We start from the raw sequence: 8,133 nt of genomic DNA on the forward strand, positions 1-8,133 counted from the left end.
GGAGTCCTCTGACCAGATTAAGTTTGTTAATCTGAGAAATCTTTTTCAAACTAGCATGGCCTAATCTTCTGTGCTAGACCCATTGCTCTTCACTAACAGACATAAGGCAAGTTACCTTCTGATTCTTAAGATCTTGAAGATCAATCTTGTAAATGTTGTTCTTTCTCTTGCTTGTAAATAGGATTGAGCCATCCTTCTGACTTACGGCTTTACAAGACTTTTGATTTAAGATTATGTCATAACCATTGTCACTTAATTGACTTATGGATAATAAGTTATGAGCTAATCCATCTACTAGAAGAACATTGGTTATGGAAGGAGAGTTACCAGTACTTATGGTTCCTGAGCCAATGATCTTGCCCTTCTGGTTCCCTCCAAACTTAACTTCTCCAGCAGATTTAAGCACCAGTTCTTGGAACATAGACCTTTTTCCCGTCATGTGCCGCGAGCACCCAGAGTCCAGGTAGCATGACATGTTTTCCTTTGTCTTCTTTGCAGCCAAGGATATCTGCAACAGGGATAATCTTTTCCTTAGGTACCCATAATTTCTTGGGTCCTTTTTTGTTAGTTCTCCTCAAGTTCTGATTGAACTTGGGTATAACATGATAAATAACAGGAGGTACAACATGATATTCCTTAGTTTGAGCAACATGATATTTTCTAGTTTGTGTCACATGCTTCTTAGTGTGTGTAATGTGGAAACTTTTAGCATGTGTTGTGAGCCTAATATCATGGGAGTGGCCATACTTGAATTGATCATGCAATGGCTTGTATGTGATTTTCATATCATCCACAGATTCAAGTTTGTATGGGGTTTCACCCTCATAGCCTATGCCAACTCTCTTGTTTCCACTAACTGCATATATCATAGAGGCAAGTTGACTTCTTCCAATACCTCTAGATAAAAACTTTCTAAAACTCAAGTCATATTCCTTAAGAATATTGTTCATACTTGGAATAGACTTTTCTAAACCAGAAGATGATTCAACATCTTTGGATAATTTTAAAACTTTTTTCTTAAGTTCCGAATTTTCTACTTCAAGCTTCTTAGTTTCAGATTCAAATAGCTTCTTCAGCTTTTTGTATTTGATACTAAGATGAGCCTTGAGTTCCAGAATTTCAGTTAGACTGGAAACTAACTCTTCTCTAGTTAGTTTAGAAAATACCTCTTCAGAATCTGAGTCTGATGTAGATTCTGATCCATCATCAACAGTGGCCATCAGCGTAATGTTTGTCTGCTCATCTTCAGAGTCTGATTCTGATTCTGATGAATCTGAATCATCCCAAGTTGCCATAAGGCCTTTCTTCTTTTGAAACTTCTTCTTGGGCTTCTCCCTCTGAAGCTTTGGACATTCACTCTTGTAATGACCTGGCTCCTTGCATTCAAAGCACGTGACCTTCTTTTTGTCAGATCTTCTGAGACCAGAAGATTCTCCTCTTTTAGGCTTTTTGGAACTTCTGAAGTTCTTGAACTTCCTTTGTTTGCTCTTCCAGAGTTGGTTTACCCTTCTGGAGATCATGGACAGTTCATCTTCTTCTTCTGATTTTGACTCTTCAGAATCTTCTTCTTTAGCCTGAAAAGCGTTAGTGCATTTTTTATTATTAGACTTTAATGCAATAGACTTACCTTTCTTCTGAGGTTCATTAGCATCCAACTCTATTTCATGACTTCTCAGGGCGCTGATCAGCTCTTCAAGAGAGACTTCATTCAGATTCTTAGCAATCTTGAATGCAGTCACCACTGGGCCCCATCTTCTGGGCAAGCTTTTGATGATCTTCTTGACATGATCAGCCTTTGTATATCCCTTGTCAAGCACTCTTAATCTAGCAGTTAAAGTTTGAAATCTTGAGAACATTGCTTCAATGTTTTCACCATCCTCCATCTTGAAGGCTTCATACTTCTGGATTAAAGAAAGAGCTTTAGTCTCCTTGACTTGGGCATTCCCTTCATGAGTTATCTTCAAGGATTCAAAGATGTCATGGGCAGTTTCTTTGTTTGATATCTTCTTATATTCAGCATGAGAAATAGCATTCAACAGAATAGTCCTTGACTTGTGATGATTTTTAAATTGTTTCTTTTGATCATCACTCATTTCTTGTCTTGACATCTTTACTCCTCCATCATTTACAGGATATCTGTAACCATCCACAAGAAGATCCCATAAGTCACCATCTAGACCAAGAAAATAACTTTCCAATCTATCTTTCCAGTATTCAAAGTTTTCACCATCAAATACTGGTGGTCTAGAATATCCATTTCCATTGTGTTGTGAATTCAATGCCAAGAACAAAGTATAATACAAGAGAAGAATAAAGGACAAGGAAGAAGAGGAGAACACAAATATTGGTTATAACTGCTATTCTTTTACTTTCTCTTAAAACAAGATTACAAGTTTACAAGAATAACAAATAACCTCTCTCACCCTAAATTAGGATTTGCAGCTTAGCAATGATGAGAGACTAGTATGCTATTTATAATAAAACCTAACATACTAACTAATGGGCTTTTTCAGCAAGGCCCATTACACAAGCCAACTTAATAAACAAGCTAACTTAACAAATTAGGGTTTAAACACTAAAACCTAATTTAACATGCTAACAACCCTAGCATCTTCGACATCTGCATGGTAGACCCATCTTCGACTACAGCATGCACATTTCGACACCAGCATGTGAACAATCCTTCGACTTCATGCTTAACTCTGTCGAACTGTCGAACCAAGAAGCTACCCTTCGACAATACTAGAATTCGATCCAATATCTCACACATTGTTATTTTGATCATTAGAAACAGGTGCAGCAGTTGATGCAGCAGTTGGTGGATCAACCATATTGACTTAGTGTTTTTCTCTTCCTGAATCGTTTTCTAACACGGTTAAGTGCTCGCACCTAGAACCGGCGCTCTGATGCCAATTGAAGGATATAAAAACACTTAGAGAGGGGGGGGTTTGAATAAGTGTGACTTTATAAACTCTTAAGATAAAAACAATTAACACAATTATTTTTATCCTGGTTCGTTGTTAACGAAACTACTCCAGTCCACCCCCTTAGAGTGATTTACCTCAACTGAGGATTTAATCCACTAATAAATCTTGATTACAATGGTTTTCCACTTAGATACCTTCTAAGTCTTCTAGAGTATACTAATCACAATTTGATCACTCTAGGAATACACCACTTAGAAACTTCTAAGTCTTCTAGAGTATACTGATCTCACTGATCACTCTAGGAACCTTTTACAGTCAATGTAAAATAAATGTTTACAAGAGTATTGAAATGCTTCTTAGAAAGCTATAATCACAACTGTGATATTTCTCTTAAGTTCTAAGTTTAACACTCACTAAATATTACAATAGTTGTGAGGTTGAAGATGAAGTTCGTGAGTATTGAATTCAGCAGCGTTTCACTATTTTTGCAAGAGTTGTTTCTGCTTCTGATCATAACTTCATATTTATAGGCGTTTGAGAAGATGACCGTTGGGAGCATTTAATGCGTTGCGTGTATCGTACAGCTCTACATTTAATGATTCACACTTTTGTCAATTACCTCGAGCCATGCTTTTACTGCTTTTACTGACCTTGCCTTTTGTAGCTTCTAACGTTCCTTTTGTCAGTCAGCGTAGCCTGTCATCTTGTACTTGCTTCTGATCTCAGATTTGTGAATACAACGTTTGAATAATCAGAGTCATTCAGCTTGGTGCAGAGCATCCTCTTGTCTTCAAACCTTGAAGTGCTTGAGCGTGATACCATAAGAACTTCAGTGCTTCTGCTTCTGATCTCATGTTCTTCTGATGCTTCATTGACCATGTTCTGATTCTGCTTGACCATCTTCTGATGTCTTGCGAGAGCATGTTCTGATGTTGCAATCTTGAACCTTCTGAGTCAGTGCTTCTGAGCGCTGAATTGTGCATACTCTTTATATATTTCCTGAAATGGAAAATGTAAAGGATTAGAGTACCACATTGTCTTATACAAAATTCATATACATTGTTATCATCAAAACAAGAATATTGATCAGAACAAATTTTGTTCTAACAATTAGGTCCTCCTAGTCCCAGGCTATAGTCAATTGCCTCATGGAGAGATGATTATGATCCCTTGACTAAATTTGATTAAATTATTATTCAAACACATCATTCCCACGTTACATGAATGAGTGGATCTAGAAGGTTGGTTTGGATGGCCCTACTTCAAATGGGTATCCCTTGTTAAGACCCATAAAATAATAATAGTTCACTTTCCTTAAGCATGAGGTCTTTGCAAAATGACAAAGTGGCTTAATCCATCCAAAAGATAATTTTTTGGGCAAGACTTTAAATTGAATCACTCGGACGAGACTTTAAGTTAAGTTACTTAAGAGAAATTATAAGTTGATTCCCTATGGAGAAACTTTAAGATGGGTCCCATAGGAGAAACTTTAATTGAGTCTCTTAGGCTAGGTCTTAATTGATTCCCTTGGGTGAGATTTTAAGTTGACCCCCTTAAGTGAGACTTTAAGTTTATTCCCATGAGGGAAAATTTAAGTTTAATCCCTCGGGCTAGACTTTAATTTAAGTCTGTCAGGCGATACTTGAAGTTTATTTCCTCAGGCAAGACTTTAACTTGGATCTCTCAAGCGAGAATTTAAGTTGCGTCCCTTAGGAGAGTCTTTAAAATGAGTCCTTTAAACAAGAACTTAAGTTGGGTCCCTCGGGTGATATATTAAGTTGAGTCCTTTAAGCGAGACTTTCATTTTAGTAACCCAAGTGAGACTTAAAGCTGAGTCCCTTGAGCAAGACAATAAGTTGATTCCCTTGGGAGTTACTTTAAGTTTAGTCCCTCAGTCGAGCCTTTAAGTTCAGTCCCTTAGGAGAGACATTAAAATAAGTCCTTGAGAAAATAATTTAAATTTAAACCCTGGGAAGAGACTTTAAGTTGAGTACCTTAAGGAATACTTTTAGTTGAGTCCCTTAGAAGAGTATTTAAGTTGAGTCTCTCAAGAGAGTCTTTAAGTTAAGTTCCTTAAGTAAGACCTTAAGTTGGGTCCCTCTAGAAAAGGGTTTAAGCTTAGTCCCTCGGGAAAGAATTTATGTTAAGTCTCTTAGGAATCACATTAAGTTATGTCCATCACGATAAACATTAAGTTGAGTCCCTTAGGCAACAATTTAGTTTGAGTTTTTACGGAAATACATTAAGTTGGTTGTCACATGCGAGACTTTAAATTGAGTCCCTCGACGAGACTTTTAAGTTTAATCCCTTGGGCCAGAGATTAAGTTGAATCCCTCGAGCTTGATTTAAATTTGAGTTCCATGGAAGAAACATTAAGTTGATTCCTTTGACAAGAATTTAAGTTGATCCTTTAGAGATTCTTTAAGTTAAATCCCTTAGGAGAAACCTTAAATGTGATCATCACAACTAAAGTTCTGAGTTATACATTCAACAAACAAGATATTATGAAGCTCAGAAGATCCAACATAAAATTAAATATATTTATTATAGGATCAAGAAAGGATCATTTGAATGAATTACCAATCATATTGCATGTCATTATTTTTGGAAAGGAAATTATTCTCAATTCATCATCCTTCCAAAACCAGCAAATGTGTCTCTTAATGGATCTTTGAATTAAACTTCTATATAAAGAAACTACGAAGAAGAATCATTTCATGATCCTACGCATACAAACAAAGAGTTCTCTAAAACATTTTCATAGATCAACTTATCTCTTTATTTTTATGCCAAAATTTGTGTAAACACCATAGTTATGATAAAGCTTTCAGAAGCAATTGTAAACATACATTGTATAATTGTTTAGTGTCGAAATTCTTTGAGAAACCAAGTTGTGGTTTGATCTCAAGAAGACATTGACAGTAGTCTTCGTGTTTGTGTAATCAGATTTGATTAGTGGATTAATACCTCAATTGAGAGAGGCGAAATCAACTTGGCGCGTGGACTAGAGTAGATTTGTTTAGAAGCAAACTAGGATAACCAACTTATTTAAAGTTTATTTTTTCTAAAACCCCAACTAACCCCCCCCCCCCTCCCTTATTGTGTTTTTCTACACTTCATTCTTGAGGCGATACTTTAATTTGGATCCCACATGAGAGACTTTAAGTTAAGTCCCTCCATCGTGAATTAAAGTTAAACCCCTTAGGCTAGACTTTAAGTTGAGTCCCTCGAGCAAGACTTTAAGTTGAGTTCCATTGGTAAGATTTTCATTTGAGTTCCTCGAGGGATATTTTAACTTGAGACCCTTAGCGATTCTTTAAGTTGAATCCCTTAGGTGAACCTTTAAGTTGATCCCCTTAGATGAGACTTTAAGTTGAATTCCTCGAGAAATAATTTAATCGAAGTTCCTCAAGAGAGATTTTATGTTGAGATATTAATCTTACTATGCAAAAAACTATCCAACCTAGGTTTGTATCTTTCTATTTCTGTTTTGATGGCTGCAAGAAAGGGTTCATAAATGAATGTAGGCCTTTTGTTGGGGTTGATGGATGTCACCTAGAAACTAAGTATGGTGGCCAACTTCTAATTGCAGTTTGAAGGGATCCAAATGATCAATACTTCCCTTTGGCCTTTGGTGTGGTTGAAACTGAAATAAAGGAAAGTTGGAGATGGTTCATTCAACTCTTGATGGAAGATATTGGTCAAGAGAGAAGATATATTTTTATTTCTGATTAACAAAAAAGTACTAGTTTTATTGCCTATAGTTTTGTTGCCTAATTGTTGTTGCCTTTAGATTTGTTGCCTAATTGTTTGTTGGTACTTTAACTTCAGGGTCTGGTTGATGTGTTTGAGGAGATGTTTGACAGGATTGAACATAGACTTTGCCTCAGACATTTGTATGCTATTTTCAAGAAGAAGTTTGGTGCTGGAACCCTAATAAGGGATTTGATGATGAGAGCTTCTAATGCTGCATACCATCAAAGTTGGATACAGAAGATGAATGAGTTGAAGAAGGTTGCTTTGAATGCATGGAATTGGTTGATGGTTGTTCCTACCAAGTGTTAGTGTAAGTGTCATACCCCAAAATTTGCCCGGTCAACTCATGTCTTTTAATTCATCAAGGATCAAAATTAAGAATCATGGGGTTTGACATTCCTATTGTCAAACCTGCGTTCTTATAAGATATCCTAAGTCAAAATGGGGGTTAAAATCAGAAAGTGCTTGAGCTCAGTCATCTAGTTCATCTATTCCGTCTGCTTGAGGTTTTTTTAGTCCTTTCTCACAAATTATTCACATGGTTTATTATTTATAATTAGTTTAATCATTTTATTATTATAACTAACTATTATTAATTAGTAGTGGTTTTAATAATATCATTATTAAAATTATTATAATTATTTTTAACTATTATTGTTATAATATACCATGGATTAATGGGGTAGTAATTTATTTGGACTAAAAGAAAAAAGATCAATTGGACAATGGGCCCATTAGAAAAAACCCTAAGTTATGCATTATAAAGAAAACAAGGCAATAGGAATAGGGGGGGAGATCGGCCGAAAAAAAAAAAAGAGAGAGAGCTTCAAAATCTTGAAATCAAGTGGCTATGGCAGCGAAAGTTTAAGGTCGATTCAGATCAATCTGAGCCTCTAAATCGATTTATTGAAGCTTCCTGGACGAAACTGAATGGTTACCGTCGGTCTGAACACATTCAAACAGATGCTCATGTTCACGTTTATGACTTAAAAAATTTTCGATTCGGATTAGAGTCTACACACATCATAAATCGAATTTGAATACATGTTTGTGTTCATAATCCTATTCAAAATCTCTCTGTGCTATTTAATTCGAGTTTGATTGCAGGTTTCAAGAACTACCATGGTTAGGGTTTAAAGGTCTCAAATTAGGGATTCTTTAATTAGGAAAAATTGGACCGTGAGACCTATACCGTTGCGTTAGGATGATGATTTACAATTGATTTATGCCTCTGGAATGTATTTATTTGTTGTATTTTATTATATTCAGATTTGCAGGGTTAAGGCAACATAAAAAAAGCGTTGCCAAATGGTTTTCCTTTTTTCCAGAACATCCACGAAGAAGAAGGAGGTCATGGGGCGCGTTTGAGTTTTGTTTAAATTCTGGGCAATTTAAAATTCATATATTTAATTTTCCTTTTCATACCACTAACAAAGGAGCGCAATTGGCC

Source organism: Vicia villosa, linkage group LG3 (assembly GCF_029867415.1).
Source record: "Vicia villosa cultivar HV-30 ecotype Madison, WI linkage group LG3, Vvil1.0, whole genome shotgun sequence".
Taxonomy (NCBI): domain Eukaryota; kingdom Viridiplantae; phylum Streptophyta; class Magnoliopsida; order Fabales; family Fabaceae; genus Vicia; species Vicia villosa.